Below are 18,703 nucleotides of genomic sequence, written 5' to 3' on the forward strand. Positions count from 1 at the left end.
CCAATTCACGATTTCAATTTTAGCATTATTAGCAGAATTACATAGCAGAGATACGTTCTCAAAAATAAAACTTTGTATGAAAAATTTTAATATAATTTTACAATAGTACATTAGTTAAATTTTTAGTACATTTTTTCGGCTTATTTTATAAGCCAATTATCATTTTCTTTTCCTCAGGCGCATCATAATCCTACGTTACCTCTATTTTACATCTTACCGTGAAACGAGAACGAATCATAACTAACGAACACGTTATCTCAAAGGAGAATCGTTTCGGTGGTCGGTAGCCCTAATTGCGACAAATCTGTTCTGGGTTTTTCTCTAACTAGCAACAGCTTATTATCTGATTTTGCTAGTTCTGGTACCTTATTATAGCCGGAAATAAATCAGTAACCCTCGTTCGAATCGTTCGGTGTCGGCAAACGTTTACCTGCTTTTTCCAATTTCACAGGTCGCCGGAGATTCCGGCTGCGAGATTCCGTCCTAATATCCCAAAGAAACGAACACTTCCTTCGTTCGAAGACAAACTACCACCTGGAATTTATGGGCCAGTGCAGTATAGTTTCGTTTCACAGGAAAAAGTAGCTATAATTGAATCTCCAGAATTTTCAAAATTATTTTTGTCACTTTTTTTCTATGGAGAAAAAAAAAAAATAGTAAAAGAAATTGGATTATAGTTTCAAAAGAAATTGCGTAAAAATTGCATGTGATTTACATAAAATTTGAAGAAGCGATAGAGAAGAAACGATGAACTCTTCTAGATTTAAAATAGATCTAAAATTTTAGCTTCAGATTATATTATTATATTACAGATGTTTTAATGCATTGAATTCTAACCACTAATACAATGCTTTTCATTGCACAATTAATCGTTGTCGTCGAGTAGCCAATGACGTTTAACGTAATATTATATGTAACCTCAATTATATATATATAAAACCAAATATATATAACCTCATCTATCTATAGAATGTTCTATCTATAATCCATCAAAAATCTATTCTTAAGAAATTAAAGACTACTATATACGTATATAAAAACTTTCGTTATTTTTATTCGAAATCAGAATTTTCAGGTTAAGTAAATTTTCCTGTAACGTCAATTAGCTACTAGGGAGAATTCGCCTAAGTGCGCCATCTAGTATTAGTGATATTTTTGAAGCTATAGATAAAGTCGTTAATCGCAAAGAAAAAACTAGGAGAGATAGAATGAAAAATATTAAGATTTTAATTTTTAAATTGTATCTACGTAAGCAAAATAATCAATAATTCTGCTCAATGAGAAAAATGTTGTATTTAGCAAATTATAGTGATGAAAAATATAACGTTTATATATATTTATACAACTGGTTTTTATAAACATTTTTTTCTTTTATTCATTTTATCGTTATCTTTTGATTTCTAGAGAATATTGTCCTGATTTTAATTATTTATCTGTTATATAATGAATATTCCATAGAAAAAATTAAAAAATCAGAAAATCTCTTTGTATTTATTCAAGAAAAACGTCAACTTTTTACATATTATAATATATATCGCAAATATATATTATACAATTGTAATGTAATTGTAATATGATTAAATTTTTAAATTTTACATTTAATTTCGAATTTTCATACATTATAGCATATAAATGTGACCAAATGATGCAAATATTTTTTCGTTGCATGAACGAGAAAAACGAATTAAAATGTCTCTCGTGGTGATATTCAATCATATTGGTAAATCAATGTTGTGGAATGAAATTGAAGTAAATGCGTTATGACATATGCACCATGTGTAGTGGTATAAATCGATATATAGATGAATATTCTGATTTGAATATTCTGTTTTAAAAACAGGAAAATAATAAATAGTCAGAAAATAAAATGTAAAATTGCATTAAAAAAGATATGTAATTTTAAATTACAAAATATATTAATTAATTAATTTTAATTTTAAAAAATATTTCAATCTTGGTTAAAAATAATTCAATTTACACGACCATGAAATGTTTTAACAATGAATTCGAAACAATAACAATAAACTAAATACAACTAACTAATAATAAGATGAATTTAAATGTTACTTTTTATTAATGAATGTAAAAATCTTTGTCTTTGATCAAAAACTAATAAATTTTTTAATATCTGTCTTAATTATAAAAAAAAAATGGATCCTAACTACAAAATTTTTAATTTCGTGAAAAGGTAAATTTAAAATTTTCTCTTGTTGTTCATTTATAATTGATAATTATTAATTATAAATACACTTGCTGCAATAATGGAATAATTCAAAATATTTTATAAAATTATTAAAATATCAAATTGAAAGTTTATAAATTGAATAATTACCATTGAAACTATTGCTAATAGAAAATACAAAAAATGAATGATATATTCTAGAAAAGTAATTCAATACAAAATAACAAATATAACATTCAATATGTTTAAAACATATTTAACTTTAAAACATTCCCTTTCATTCTTCTTTTCTTCCTCTCTTTTTTTTCTATTGGTTTACCTATTATTGTTTTAGAAAAAAATAATTCAAAATACAAAATAACAAATATATGATATTCAATATATTAAAAATTTTTTCTATTGCAACAATATATTCTATTATTCTTCATATTACATTATTCTATCTTTTTTCTAACGAACAACGAACCTTAGAAAAAATATTATAATTCATAGCATACAAATAATACATATATTCAATACACCATTCAATTATCCATTTCTTCTAATAAACATTAAAAAAAAAATAACATATAACAAATGCAATGCACAGTAAAATATTTAACTCTTTCTCTCTATTCTTTTCTATCTTCGTATTATTGCAATCCATTCCACATCCGTACATATAACACTAATAATATTGTACGTAACACGTAACAATTATATTCATAAAAGTAAGCAAGCAATTCCCTCTGCTTTAAATGGCAATAAACGAGCATCATAAATCGAGGCGGCGCTATTCTTACCCGCGCCCCGTCCTATGAATTTCGTACCAATCACCCTTCTCGCAACACCGAAAATATTTTTTACAGGAGTCGCATGACACGCATTCCTCCGACGGACACGTGGTCCACATTTGATCGGTCGATAGGGCGGGTATCGTCTATTTGTAAACACGAGGAGCGTAGGAGTCTCGTAAATTCATCGCCACGTTTGCCATGTAAATTTACACGACAAACGGCCTGGCCAGTACCTACCTATTTGAATCTCCAAGGGAAGAAACAAATCTTTAATCACCTTACCCTTGAAAATTTGATTTTCCTTAAACGCATGCAAATCTCCTCTCTTTGATTTCTCGTGTAAATTACGAGGCAATTTACGAGAGAAACGCGTTTGAAAACATTTCGAAAATATTTATTAATCCCCTTTTAAAATTATTTCGAATAAATAAAAATTATATAATCCGATCACAATATGAATTGGAACGAGAACCAGCCTTCAGAATGAATTTCTGAAGAATATATTACCGTTACAGTTCGCTCCCTCGATTGTGCACACCTCTATGGAATCGTCAATTTCGCCCCTTCTTCTCTCGAGCTACTTTCCATACCAAAAAAAAAAGAGAGAGAGAGAGAAAGAGAAAGAGAGGAAGAAAATATTTCAATTCGAACGTGTAGCAAACGAGTAAAGCTCGTTGGCACTCGAGATGGAAAAGCAAAAGATGGATTGAGCGCAAAAATAATTCACTCTCCGGTGTTCGCGGAAATTGTGCGTTGGCGAGATTCGCGAATCTCGACCTCCCCCCGACAGATTAATTCCAGCTATTTCCACCACTGAAAATATTAATTAAAAAAGCAGGGAAATCTGCTCGCCTCGAATATTGGCGTTTCCCGGATATCCAAACGAGAATGCGATATGTTATCGTTCCGATTGAACAGGAGGGGGAGGAGGAGGAGGAGGATTCTTGTACGTTTAAACCGGCTCGATCCTTTTACGGATCTATCGATTTTCCGAGGGATTATCCATTTTATCTGGAAATTAACGGAAAATTTTGTGGATTCAAATAATAAGGATGATGGAATTTAATTAAACGTTTGTATGTAAGTAATGTAGCGGCGTGCTATGTTATAGAGCTATTTATAAAATTTGAAGATTGGGATTATATTTCAATTACGTTTCCATGTTATTCTATATATTACTAGTAAGCATTTTAATTATCGTTTATCTTAATTTATGCAAGATACGTGAAAGGATAAATTATAATAATAATTATTTAGTAACTTTATCATAAACAATGAATACTTTTATAAATTATTTATATATAAATATGAAGTTATTTCTAAGATATAAATTGTGAGAGAATTTTTTTTTCGAGCAAAATTTCTTATTGGAGAAAATCAAATATGGCGTATCATATTATTCGTGTGATCAAAATTCAAAAATATTTGAACGTGTAATAAAATTAGTTTTAACAATAGTTAAAATGATAAATTTTTATGGACTTTTATATTTAATTATAAATTTCTCATCGATAAGAAATATGTTTAAAATAATGTATTTTTGCAAAAAACTTAATTTAAACTTAATCTTATTTTTTGTAATCAATCAATTTTTAAGAAAATTTTTAAGAATCCTTTACAAATATTTTAAGATAAAATGTGAGAATTAATATTTATTTATTTAGAATTTTTAAAAAAAATTGAAAGTTAAATATAGAAGAAAAGAATAACTTTTTTTTTTCTAAAAGAAAAAATTTATATACACGATGTTAATATTTATGAAACATCGTGGAAGATTAATTCTAAAATTGACACACAAAAATATTAATTGAAGGTTATTCATTAAGTAACAATTGTAACAATTGAAATTTGCATCAAACTTCATCTGACACGAATTTCAATTGATTATATTATAACTTAACAAACAAATGCCAATTAACATTTTTATAATGCTAACTTTTACGTTTGTTTTGAACTTTAAAAATCGATTCTCCAAAAGTGTTCTACGAATATATTAACATACGAAAGAAATCGAACGACATCATCAAATGGATTCGAACGGTTTCAACTTCAAATCTACATACAGAGTGGAAAGAAAATAAACACAAAAATTTGTATGCAAATATGAAGCGAGACAAAATAGAACCATCTCACTTCACCTAGTGCAAAATTAAATCACTTATAACTTGAAATCTTCGATGAACATTTTCGCGTATCGACTTTTATTTATTCTGTAGAATCGTTTTTAAATTTTGTATATAATGAGAAATCTTCTTGTATAATATTAATTTTCTCAAAAAGAAAGAATAAATTGTTCCTGTTCAATTCATTTAATTTTTTTCCACTTTTGAAAAAATAAAAGTTTTTTATTTACATGCAAAAATATATAAAGTAAAAATTAATTTCACTTCATATTATAACTGTTTTCTGTAACAAAAGAAATAATAATGGAAATATTATTGTTATTTCATAACTAATTGAAACATTCGACATGAAAATAATAAAATAAAAAAGTAAAAATACAAAATAATCATACATAGGATTTAATTTTTCAATATTTAAAAATATTGAAACATCGATCGTGTAATTGTTAAGATTGTAAAAGAGTTTAAAATCGTTTCACTTGAATTGTGCTTAGTTCCTTTTAATTTCTTTGTCATATTGAATATCAAATTCAAATTAGAATCGTCTGTTTAATTATGGGAGAAAGTCAGAGAAAGTTCTCTGTGTAAATCAATAGAATAAAGAGAATGGTTAAAAAATAGATGGTTAAAAAAAGTTTTTTTCTATTTAAAAATATTACTGTTATATGTTTACAAACGCATTGTTATGTAACAATATCCATATCGAACTTGAATGAATATTATATTTTCAGCTAAAGAAACCTAACCTAACCCCTCTTTGATTTAGCATCGATAGATTTTTTATTAATTCCATAATTAAAATTCAAATTGAAAGATAAACGATTTAAATTTGATATTCAACGAAAATAATTAAATAATAATTAAGTAGAAAGAATTTCAATCTTTTTTAAATGATTAAATGATCAATTGTGAATTCTTCAAAGATTACTTCGAAGGATAAAAAATAAAATAAAAATTTGCAATCTTACATATAGCTATTCTATTTTCACAAACATGTACAACAAACAACAAAATCACAATAAGATTGAAGACTAAAAATATCCTCTTTACAAAGTCTTCTTTAATTCTTTCAAAACTTGCTATATGATTTCTTCGTCAAATTATTAAATTTTGAATATTAAAATTATGAAAACGATGAAAATTCAAAAAACTATAATAAATTGGTAGAAAGAAATCAAATTTTGAAACGTCATTGTAAAGGAAAGATTTCAAAATTTTCAACTCTTATTGTTGTTTTAATCACAAAATTTTTCAAATTGATCGTTATTACGATTTTTGTTTCTTCTTTTAACATTTTAAAATGTCGATAATTTTTCATCGAATGCACAGGCTCACTTATGCTCTTCACGTTGGCCACGTTTGTGGATTTTTTTACCACTGGTAAACAACATGTGCGCAAGTCCAGAAGCACTATGTCATCGTCATCTCAGAACGGTTAAAAACAATGAGAAAGGGCCCAAGAATTATTCGAATTCGAGCGGTTACGAAGGTTAAAACAGCTCGTTACAAACGCGTTGCGCGTCCGCCTATACGCGGTAGTATGTTGGCCGCGTTTACACTGTAAATATATCAATGAATTTATGATCCTGGCTGATCCCTAATGGCCTCACAAACAGATCTTCGTCGGGGAATGCGCAGCCAGTGCTCCAGCCGGAAGGTGCATTAAAAGCCTGAGTGTTGAGAAAATGGAATATATTTCCACCAACAAGGTGCACTGTTTAATTTTCGTAGATCTTTGTTTTATCTAGATACTCAAATCTCTTTTTCATCAATAACTTCTTGCCACTATTCCAATTTTATATAATCTAGGATAAAAGATAAAAAATAACGATATGAATATAATTAATGATATATAGTGATATATAGAATATTAATTGAAAATATATATAAATTAAAGAATATAAATTAATGCATCGTTAGATGATGAGAAAATTTTTTTCTTTTTTCATTAAATAATAAAATAACATATATAAAAATTAACACATTACGTTAATATTTAGCATATGATTTTTAATTGAGATAAATAAATAAAAAAATATTTATCGATAATAATTAATTAATTCGTATTTTTAATTATGTCGATTAATTATTATTACAAATTAAATTAAAAAAGAACATATTAAACATAAAAAGAAACAGATTTAAATATCTCATATAATCTGTTATTCATATATTATACCAATGTTACCAGAAGAATAGGTTAGATTAAATTATTAGTTAGGTTAGTTTAGGTTAAGTTTATTAACCGCAATTTATTATAACTTAATTACTTACTTAACGTCTCGATATAATTTTCATACATATGTATCATTGCAATAAAATTATAACATCTTTAGGATCTTTCAAAATCTTTAGAAATAAAAATATACACACAATATACACACAACATATGTAAACGATAAATGCAACGGCTCGAAAGAATTAATCCACAACGGTTTGCAAATTCTTTCGCAAACGTTTCGATACATTTTCATTAAAACGTATCGTTGTTTGACAGGCGCAATCAGAAATTACGCGAAATTATTCCCGAGCGTGGACTACGAAGCGGTATTTTATTTCTCAAAGTTTGTTCAGATGAGAGCGCTGTTTGCGGATGAGCTGCGAGTGGAGGAAGCGAAAATGGGTGAAAAAGGGAGAAGAAGAAGGGAGGGCAAAGCCTGCGTTAGCGACCATTAGCTTTTAGCACGGTAGAGAATGAAAAAGAAACGGGGGAAAAAGGGAGCGTAGAAGGCGAAAAATCATTTGGAAATTACCATCTTTGACCCATTAGCCGATCTCTGTCCTGAATCGTCTAATCATTTTCAACCTTATTAATGTTTCTTTGGCTGAGAGCAATTTGTTTCGTTCGTATAACTTCTCGAAAGGATAGAATTTTTTTTGTAATTTTATAGAAAAAATTTTATAAAAAATATTTTTAGGAATGAAAATCTTGTTGCTCTCGTCGAATATCATAATTGCTAATATTTCGAAGATATTACATATTGAAATTAAAACGTATAAAATACGTTTGTTGCATTTTCAATTAAGGAATATAAAATTTCTACATGAAAATGTAAAGTGAAAATTAAAAATAAGAATTAATGATACTTGAAAAAATTAATGTACATTAAAAATCACATATCGATGAGAAGGAATATTTTAATCTTTCTTACATAACATATAATTATTTTAAAACGTATTACGTGTTTAATCTACTTGAAGTCATCTTCACCTCTACGAAGAGATTTACCATGTATTGAGTTAAATATTATGCTTTAATAGAGACACCTTGTAAACCATGTCTCTGTGCTCGTATGTATCAAGGGAGGCATAAATTACAATTATCGTGATGCAAGATATTAACTTCGGCAACGATATACACACTGTGAAATTACTTTCAGTTAATATACTTACGTAACAACAAAGATATAGTTATTATCTATCCATTTTCACGGTGAATCGTTTAATTGTGATATTTAAAAAAAAAAAAAGGAGATCGTAAGATTAAAAAAAGGAATATAATTTAACTACGTTTTATTTTCAATATTATGAAATTTTAATTTTGGAAGATTTATCTTCTAAGATTCCAAATTGTTTAAATATCGTTTGAATTGTTTTAAAATTAAACAATATTAAATAAAATAATTCTAGTTTATTAATTATAATTAAGTTAATTGTAGTTTTTCAATTTTAGATAAATTTTTAAGAGATGTATTATCGATCTATTAACAAAACACGTAATTATAAAAAATTTAAGAGTAAAATGAAGAGATTCGATCATAATAAAAGCAAAAAAGTATTTTCTGAAATGAAAACTTAAAAAAAGAAAAACAAAAATTAAATAATTATAACGTGCAAAAGAAATAAAAATACTAAGTGTATTTTATATTTATAAATTCGCTCATAATTTAAGTTTAAAAATAGAGAAATATCTAATTAAATTTCATGTTCAGAATAGAAATTTAACAAAGAAGAAATTAAACTAGAAACGATTATTTATACTATCTCTGTTCTTTCTTAAAAAAATTTCTTTTTCATGGATTTTTTTAGAGAAATTGCATTTTTTCCATCCAAAAATAATATTTTCCATGACCGTATAGTACAAAAAAAAAAAAAAATCTCTAAATTTTAATATGTAAACCCCTTCCTTTTTTCCATACTATTTTCAATGGTGCGATAAAAACGTGAAATACTATATTCGATATTTTATACAAAAAAAAATGTCGCAACAAGCAACTGTACGTAAAAGATACGAGTATTTACATATATATTTACGACATATACATCGAAATATTTTTTAATATTTGTAAACAAATATTTCAACGATTTACCCCATTTTTAGAAAAAAAAAAAAAAAGATTTCTTTTATCTGTTTCCATAAAGATCAAACAAATCCGTTCGTTTCGATCTGTACAACTGTGAAAAACTGTGGTTTCATCGAACGAAATATTTTTTTTCATTTCACTCCAACGTTTCATTCCAAACGTTGGAACAAAGAAAAGATAGGAATGACAATTAGTGTCACCGCTAATAAGGGTGATAATGTATTTAATATTGCGGAAATGCTATTAAATACGATTACAGTTATGGCAGGTCAAAAGGTAGCACGTGTCCCCTTTCATGTTCACGCTGGGCAGTCGCACTAACAGCTCGTAACAAACCCTCTATCCTCGCGCATGGAGAGGTGATTTTTACATAACCCTGATTCAACTACACGCTGGCATGCCTGGCTCGTGCTCGCAATTATCGATCCTTTACACGTTTTGACAAAGAATCGGAAGTTTCGATTCGTATTCACGTATATAGGGTGTTCCACGTGAATGGGGCAAGCTGTGTTTTTAAATTGGAATTATTATTTTGATGTTAGAATTATCGAACGTGTCAAGATGATGTAGTTTAATTTTTAATTATTTTAATTGCATTGAAAAAATGTACAAATATTTGTGGAAATGTTAGATACGTATTATAAGTCGTTTAAAAATTATATGCTATTTAATTTTCACCCATTTTTGATATTCTATCATGAAAATGTTAATAATAATTATTATAGATATTAATAATTTTAAATATTTATGATAGATAGAGTGTTAAAGATGAAAATTAAATGATACAGAATAAAACAAACAAAATAGTAAATTTTAAAATTATATTTATTTTGGAATAAAATGTAGATTTTTATATTGATTTGTTATTATTCAGTATAATATTATATTTTACAAAAAGTATGTAAAGTAAGAAAAATAAAGAGATATAATTCATATATTAAACATTGCGTGGAAAAAAATGTCTTTAAGATGCAATAGAAGGTTAATAAAATTTCTGAAAAATTTTTATTTATATCACAAAGAATTCTATCATCTTTATTGAACTCCATTGATCAGTAAAATTCAATTATTAATTATTACACATTTCAAAAAGCTAAATAAACGTTTATTTCATATAGAATTATTTAAACTCAAATATTAATTGTTATAATAATACATTTTTATATATTTCTTTAATAATTACAGTCTCAAAATTTTGAATAACACATCATATAGTGTAAAAATTTTTGTTTATAAAAAAATTATTGAGACTTCAAAATTATTTAATGAACTTAGTAAAATTTAGTTTAGAATAAATGTCTTTCCAGGAAATTATTATGAAATGAGATTTTTTTTCCATATCTCCATAAAATCAGGAAGATATCAATTAGGAAAAGCTATCAACAATAAAAGTACCTTGTATAGTAATTTCTGTAACAAATTGTAAAATACAATTTCTTCATCCAAAAGATTATTTTCAATTTAAATAATCATAAGAAAATCCAAATAAAATAAAGATATTATACAAGAGTCTAATCTTCTGTATGTAACAAACTTTTTACATGCAATATGTTAAAAGGAAAAGCTATTGATTCGCTATTTTATTTCAAATTCCAATACCTTGATAACATTTTTTTAAATTCTATTTTCACCGATTCACTGAAAACATTGAATCGATAAAAGGGATGAGAGTTTATATCATTTATACAAACGTTTTTTTTTAAAAAATAACAATGAAACCTCCTCCTATCTAGAGAAGATAAAAAAGCGAAAATAAAATACGGAAGAAAACGGAAATAGAATAATAACGTAATGGTCCGAGCCTTGTGAAATAATGAAAACTTCAGAGCTCTAACTCTTCCAACTCTAATCACGATCGTAAATATGCACGCGTCTCGTCTTTAAGTGTTTCTTTTTTTTTCTTTTTTTTTCTTTTTTTTTTTCGAACAACGAGATTGAGAAATTCCGCCCTTGGAAAAATTCTTATCGATCAGCAATGTCTATCCAGTTTTTTCACTACCGGTCGTCCGCACTTAGAGATCTCAGGATTATGAGGCGCCCGATATACTCGACTGCCTAGTGACAAATGACTCTTCTTTCCGAGTCATTGGTTTTTTTTTATGAAACGTATCTGGTAGAACGGTTCGCTTCGACGATCGGTATACAGCTCTTCTGCACTTCCAACCTTATACCAGGCTTCGACTTATCAATGCAAGGATTGTCCTGAGGTGTCGACGTTGATGCATCGATACGGCATTATTTTGTGTCGTTCTGTTATATATTTCTTTTTTTTTTTTTTTTTTTTTAACTATTCTTTGCATTTAATTTCATTTATTCGTGAGCACTTTTGACAAAGTTATGAGTTAAATGAATTTTTTTTTTTTTTGTTTAGAATTTTAAGTAATTGGATATGGAAGGATGAGTTTAATAATAAGATTTAATAACAGAATTTAATAATAATTTAAGAAATATAAAGTGCAGATCCAATCGATAGAAAATGGAATAATTTCACAGTATTTTAGTTGGTATAAGTTATTACTATTTAATTACAAATTAAATTACAATATTGGAAACTGAAGAATGCAAGAATATAGGAAGAAAGCTATTCTTTTCTTAAATATTAATTTTCTAAATATGAACTTCTCTCAAAATAATTTCTATACGACACCATTATGATTTCCAACATCAATGTGTAATATTTTATTTCACTTGACAATCACTAGTTTGGAATTATTATATTGTGCCTTCGATGTTTTATAGTATCTCTGAAGAGGTTAAATTATAGTTAATTACATTTCGATGAAAAGATCTCTATTTGTCCAACGCAAATTTCAATTGGCTATAACTTCAATACACGAGCAAATTGTTAAAAAAAAAATTAATTAATTTTAAATTACTTATAATATCCATTTATTTTAATTATATTAATTTTTTCCTAACAAACTTAATTCAACTCGCGCTACGAGCGTGATTTTGATTACCGACCATTCAACACCAACCATTCCCTAACCTATACGTTTAATCTTGCGCGTAATTGTATAAAGTTTCAAATCACATTATAGAATTATAGTTTAAAAAGAAAAAGTAAAAATAACAACACGTAAGTTAGAAAACGTTAGTAGCCAGGAATCTCGATATTACCTGACATCCATCTGTTTTCGCCCTCCTTCGATCGCGTATCGAGCCATTGTTGCCCGGGAATAACAGGCTTAATCTCCCCACAATTTGCCGTATCGTCCCTCCTTTCCTTTCACTCTCTCTCTCTCTCTCTCTTTCTTTTTTCTCGATACTTCTCTTCCCCTTCCCTCTTTCTCCCGTATATATACACACGCGGGTGTCTGAAATTACGAGAGCAGACGCGAGTGCGCTCGTCTAGAAAATTGCAGCTTATTTTCGGCCGATCATCGAGGAGTGTGTTCTTTCATTGGTTCGCGTTTCGACACGGGCATTGCAGCCCTGACGAATCACTAAACTCTCTCTCTTTCTCTGACAGAACGAATCCGGAAGAATACCTTTCTCTTCTCCTCCTCTGCCCGAGACAGTGGTTCTTAACGTCGTTGACACGGTCAAATTCGATTAATTTCGATTATTCACCCGTTTTCGAAATAATACGTTTTCCCTGTTGAAGAGATTCCTTCGCGTGATTCGACGCGAGCTTCGAGAGTCGACGAGAAACTGCGCGACGTGTCACGTGTCGTTGTTTGATTCGGGATGGGAATTATGGGAACGAAGAACCACTGATTGACGAGTACCCTGTCCTCGTTATTCCTTCGCTGTTGCGACCAGTGGTTTCGCGTAATATTTGTGCCGTGTTATTTCTCCTCCTTTTTTTTTTTTTTTTTTTTTTTTCTAAAGGGACTTAAACATTCGCTCGTAAAAATATATCAGTATGCGGTTATTTCGAGTTATTTACGCACGAATTAAGGCAATGGTGTGCGGTTAACTGCTATATTTTTATGTAATAAATGTTTCTTTGCAATTTCTTTCTTCTTTTTCTTCATTTTTTCTATAATTCTTGAGAAAAAATTGTATCGTAGAATAATCTTACATTTGGCTTATATTTCGAATTTCTGCTGTTCCAATTTAAAATGATAAAAGTGTGGATTATTATATATATATATTATTAATAGCTGAATACCTAATACTAAGTTTAGCTAGAAACTTGTATAACTATTCCTATATAAGGTATAATAGAATTTCACAGCTTTATGTAGCAAACAACCCCTTCAAATCCCTTCTCGAAGCCTTTCCAAGCTTCAATCGAATGCAAATAGCAGTGTATACAGACAAGCAATTTATAACAGGAGAGAAAGCAAATTAACAACGAAATATAAGATTGATATAAACACATTAAAATAAATTAAATATCAGAATTTTTTTTTACTTTGATTATTCATAAAAAATTTTATGGTGTTATAAATCACTTAAAATTTATCATTTTCATCGATTTTATAAATTTTTGTTCAATAATTTACAGTGATATAATTATTGTTTTTTTTAATAAATAATATTTCTCGAAAAAGTTGAAATGAATTATAAAAAAAAAAAATTATTATTTCTCAAGCACATTTGCTTTTATTGAACAGAAAGTCTATTTTTATACAGATCATGAAATCAATAACTAATTAATAATTGTAGATATATTATCGATAAAGCCTGTATCTAATATTTTCAAAAATATAAATTTTAAAAAATCCCTTCTCTAAAGTTTACATTTCGAATTGTCAAAACAGCGATATAATTTCATTAGAAGGCATAACGCAACTTTGTAGAGAATTGTATAATTGCCTAAGATCTCTATTTGTAGAATTATTCAAAATGTTTGGAAGATGATCACGAAGGACATATTGCTGCTAACTTTAAACGGAGAGTACTCGACGCGCGTCAACATATTCTGAATCGAGCGCTCAAAATGATTGACAGATCATTTGAGGTAATCTTCGTGTTCAGTCACGGTGAAGGACATCTTCTCGAGCATTAAAAAACCTATTCCATTAATTAGCAAAATAAATTTCGATAGTCATGATTAATACGGATAATTATATTTATCCTCCATAACATCGTAATACCATTAAGAATATCCTGTTTTTTTCATTTTCACAATGCTCTTTTAAATTATTCAGACATCTTTATCTCCAGAGAAATATCAACCACATTTTTTTTAAATCGTTTTAAACACTCTCTAAGTGTGAAATATCTTTTTAAAATATATTTCGCAATATTTCTTTATGAAATATTCTGATATACGTTAAATATTGAAAATAATATATATTTGATAAATTTTAGTCTTATTATCCAGTTTTATATCCCATATTATCATTGACATCATTCAATTTATTAATTTTATCAATCAGAAATTTTAAATCAGAAGATATGTCTAGTAATCGTCGATCCAATTAGATTTGAAATAATAGAATATATTTCAAAAAATGCATTCACGTTGTAAACGTTAAAAATTTATAGATCGATTACGCTCAACGTGTCCACTGATGAAGAATTGTTGTATATCGTACGTAAGATCGACTATCAAAGTTAATGAATCGTGCGTTCCGGCACTTAGATACGGCAGCGTGGACAATGATTGTCACGACAGGGATAGAGGTGTGTCCAAGATGATACTTAATTTGTCGTTTCTAACCCTGTTTCTTCTTAACGTTTCCTCTTTACGCATGGCAGACGCAAAAATCCACAGAGACACATGCTGCCGCCTGAAATAATTCCTTGTTTCTTTTATGCCTCGGACAGACGACTACTTGAAATAATCGAAAGGAAAATAATCCTGTTTGTCCTGAAAAGAGGGGTCGTGAAATCCCTAGGATTGAATATGTATTTCCTTTTTCAACGTCACGATTCAATTTGCCCATATTCCCTTTAATTTCGCATATTCTTTTATCAAAGCAATTCGATTACAATGTGTATAAACGAGAATCTTTCGTTTTGATTAAATTTAAAATAATTATTACAGTTTTTAAGATATTCTTATTTTTATCCGTATTTTATATTTATATTTATATTAGGTAATATCATAAATTTTAAAAAGGTTTTATTATTATTGCATTTCATAAATTATATATGTAAAAACAATTTTTTTACAATGGAATATAGAAATTATTCTAAGTAGAAAATAGATACTTATACTTTAATATTTAATTGATCATTTGCTTCAGTAACACAATAATGCAATAAATTTTAAGAGAAACTTTAGAAATTCTGAATTTTTAATCTTTGAGGATATTAAATGCATTGAAATTTCAAATTGAAAGTTCAATATCTGAAAGCTTACATATAAATTTATGTCAATAAAAAAAGAAAAAATTATTTCTATATTAATTAAATACAATTAAAAAAACTTTTTCAATTATATTACTATTGCAACAAATGAGAGATATATAATAGTTAAATTAATTGCTTTATTTATAGAATATACAAAAGATATATCTTATAAAAACAACAATATAAACTAAAGAAAAAAATATTAGAAATATAATTTCAATCGAATATATTTCACTTTATAAAATTATTTCAACTTATCATAAGACAATTGATGTTATTGAATAATTTTGGCCAATTCTAGAAATTTATTTATTGAGCTATACACTGTTTAAAACACAAGATAAAAATAGATCAAGATTATGATGTGACAGATAAAAGCACCTTATTAGCATCTTACTTCATCAATATAACTGTTTATAACTAAATAAAAATATTTTGTATATCAATTTTTATTTCAATTTCTAAAATCGACTCTCCAAAAATGGATGTTCCACGAATATATTAACATCCTGACAGAAATATTAGAAACGTCCAAAGAATTTATTGAAGGTGAAAAATTTATTTAATTTATAAAATGTTCAATGAATATAAATATTCGAAATCTTTAATCAATTAATTATCACAATGTTCCTTCAAAAGTATTATATATTACAGTATTATATAACGTCATAGATTTTTTTTCATCATAAAAATTTCGTACGTTTCCAATAACATTCACCAGAACTAAATAAGTAAAAATTGTTAAGAAAAATGTCTCGATTCGCATTGTGAAACGCAATCAAATTAGAAAAAAAAGTAATCGAGATAAGTAAAGTACACGTGCACCACGATCCAAGCGGCGTGATAAAGTGGCAAATATCTTGCGAATTTTACGATACGGCATAAACGAAATTTGCGAGCGCCCCCTTTTTCACTTGTTATTACGTATCTACTTCTGTTTTACGCCTGGAAACGCGAACCGGATGTGCGTAGACGTGCGCCCGAATACCTACTACGTGTGGCCCATCCTGAGGAGAAGGAGGAGGAGGAGGAGGAGAGGTCGTAATTTCTTCCACGACAATTCGACGCCTCTGTTCCTCCTAACGCCTACACGGTAGTCGCACCATGCGCTCGCACAGTCAAGTTGTACAGGCTGTTTCATCAAGTGCATATCGATTCTTCGTGGAACAAATGCTTCGAGATTGAAAACTTTCTCGTTTCACGATGAATAACACAATTTATTGTAATAAATTACTGTGCACGGTTCGTGTAAATCGATCAAGCAGACACGTCGTGATCGATAGTCGCAACGATGAGACAGTAGTGATGGGTTCGAGTGTATGAAAAAAAAAAAAAAAAAATTATACAATCGATTATATTTTATAAATGCAATGGTTTGATTACAATATTATAGGACGAATTCTATAAAATGGATTTTTTCGAAATTGGATTTAAAAGCGTAGTATACGCTTAATGATGATGAGAGCATATCGCAAATATTATATTGTACAATTTAATTCTTTCGAGGTTATTGGGATATAATAAGTTTGAAGGTATATTTTAAAAGATTTTAAGAATATTTTTAAAATATTCTTCAACGTAAGTTGAATTCTTTCGAATTTAATTTGGATTCAAAAGTGCATATTGAACTTAATCCCATCGCTACACGATCATTCGTACAGTTTCTTAATATCATGAATGGTTCTCCGTAAGAAATTTTGATTTGCATGAATAGAACTCTCGAATATGTACATAATACGTATTTGCATAAGAAAAAGTAGTAATTCCATGCATGATTGTGGAGAGAATGTATCATTGAACCGTTAGATGGATACTCTGAGATGTATACTTTGACATATTGTTGATGAAAGTTTTAACGCCTCGAGAAGTTAATGCTCCATCACTGAAATTGTTAGATATGGAGCGGAGAATATAATAGAAGAATTAATAATAAACACTATAAATGAAAAATTGTCGATATTTTAAATTTTATATAAAAAAACATTGTACAACAATCAATCTGAATTCATTTTAAAGCTTGAAACAAATAGAAAAGTGAAGATATTTTATATTTTCGAAAATTTTAAAAATTTGATCATAAAGATAGTAAAAAAATTGTTTTCATGATTGAATAGAATAAAATTTTTTTCTACTATATTATCAAATTTTGAATACACATAATCAAAGACAATGAAAATTTAACGTTTTTTGAATTTTTGCTGTCTAATGAATAAAAATAGGAATCAAATGAAATAAAAATATTTTCTATTTTAAAAAAACAATTGTGGAAGATAATTACTGAAATTTCTATTCGAAACATATTTGTATATAAATAGTGTAATTTTATTTTAAAATAGAAAAAGTTAATTTCAATTGTGGTTGTTCCAAAAAAATTGTAAAAAATGAATGCATATACATAATAAATGTATTTGTCTTGAATTTTTATTTATTAATTGATATAAGAAAATTAATTATGTCAATTATTGTGTCAATTAATAAATATATTAATTGATATATATTAATTAAAAAATTACAAGAAAGATATGATTAGAAATCTTTTTAATAAAATAAAGGATGCAATTGATTAAAAAATGACATTTGGAACTCGAATGCAAATTATTTAAAGACGCAATACATATGCAAATTAGTTCTTCGTTGACAACAATTGATTGTAGGTGCCGAGGAACAACGTATGTTGAAACGCAAATTTCTATTAACAATAAAAAATATTTTTTCTATTCATTCACTATTTTTAAAATTACTTCTTTATCAAATAGCGAGAAAAAATTATTTTCCATAATAATATTAGAAGCCAATTATTTAAAAATTATAATATTCATCGATTTCCTAAATTATTATAATTAATACAAAATATAATTTTTACTTTCAACAAATGATGCTTCTTACTTATATAAAAAAATAATTTTGATAAAAAAATAAAGATTAAATTCAGAATAGATTAAAAAAAATTTTGCGAGCATTCTTAACTTCTTCATCACAAAGAATAAATAAAGTACAAAGATATTAAAAATATATCAAACGAACCATCTCAAAAATCAATTTTACAGAAACCATCTTTACTTTCTT

At 27.5% G+C, this 18,703-nt stretch overlaps 1 protein-coding gene across 4 annotated transcripts in view; it reads right to left on the minus strand.

Moving 5' to 3' along the window:
* LOC100870357 (netrin-1) overlaps nt 1-18,703 on the minus strand; it is a 212,313-nt gene that overhangs the window by 130,128 nt on the left and 63,482 nt on the right. The window lies entirely within an intron of this gene.

The sequence above is a fragment of the Apis florea genome, unplaced genomic scaffold (genome assembly GCF_048593485.1).
Source record: "Apis florea isolate Af1SG1 unplaced genomic scaffold, ASM4859348v1 contig_3078_pilon, whole genome shotgun sequence".
Taxonomy (NCBI): Eukaryota; Metazoa; Arthropoda; class Insecta; order Hymenoptera; family Apidae; genus Apis; species Apis florea.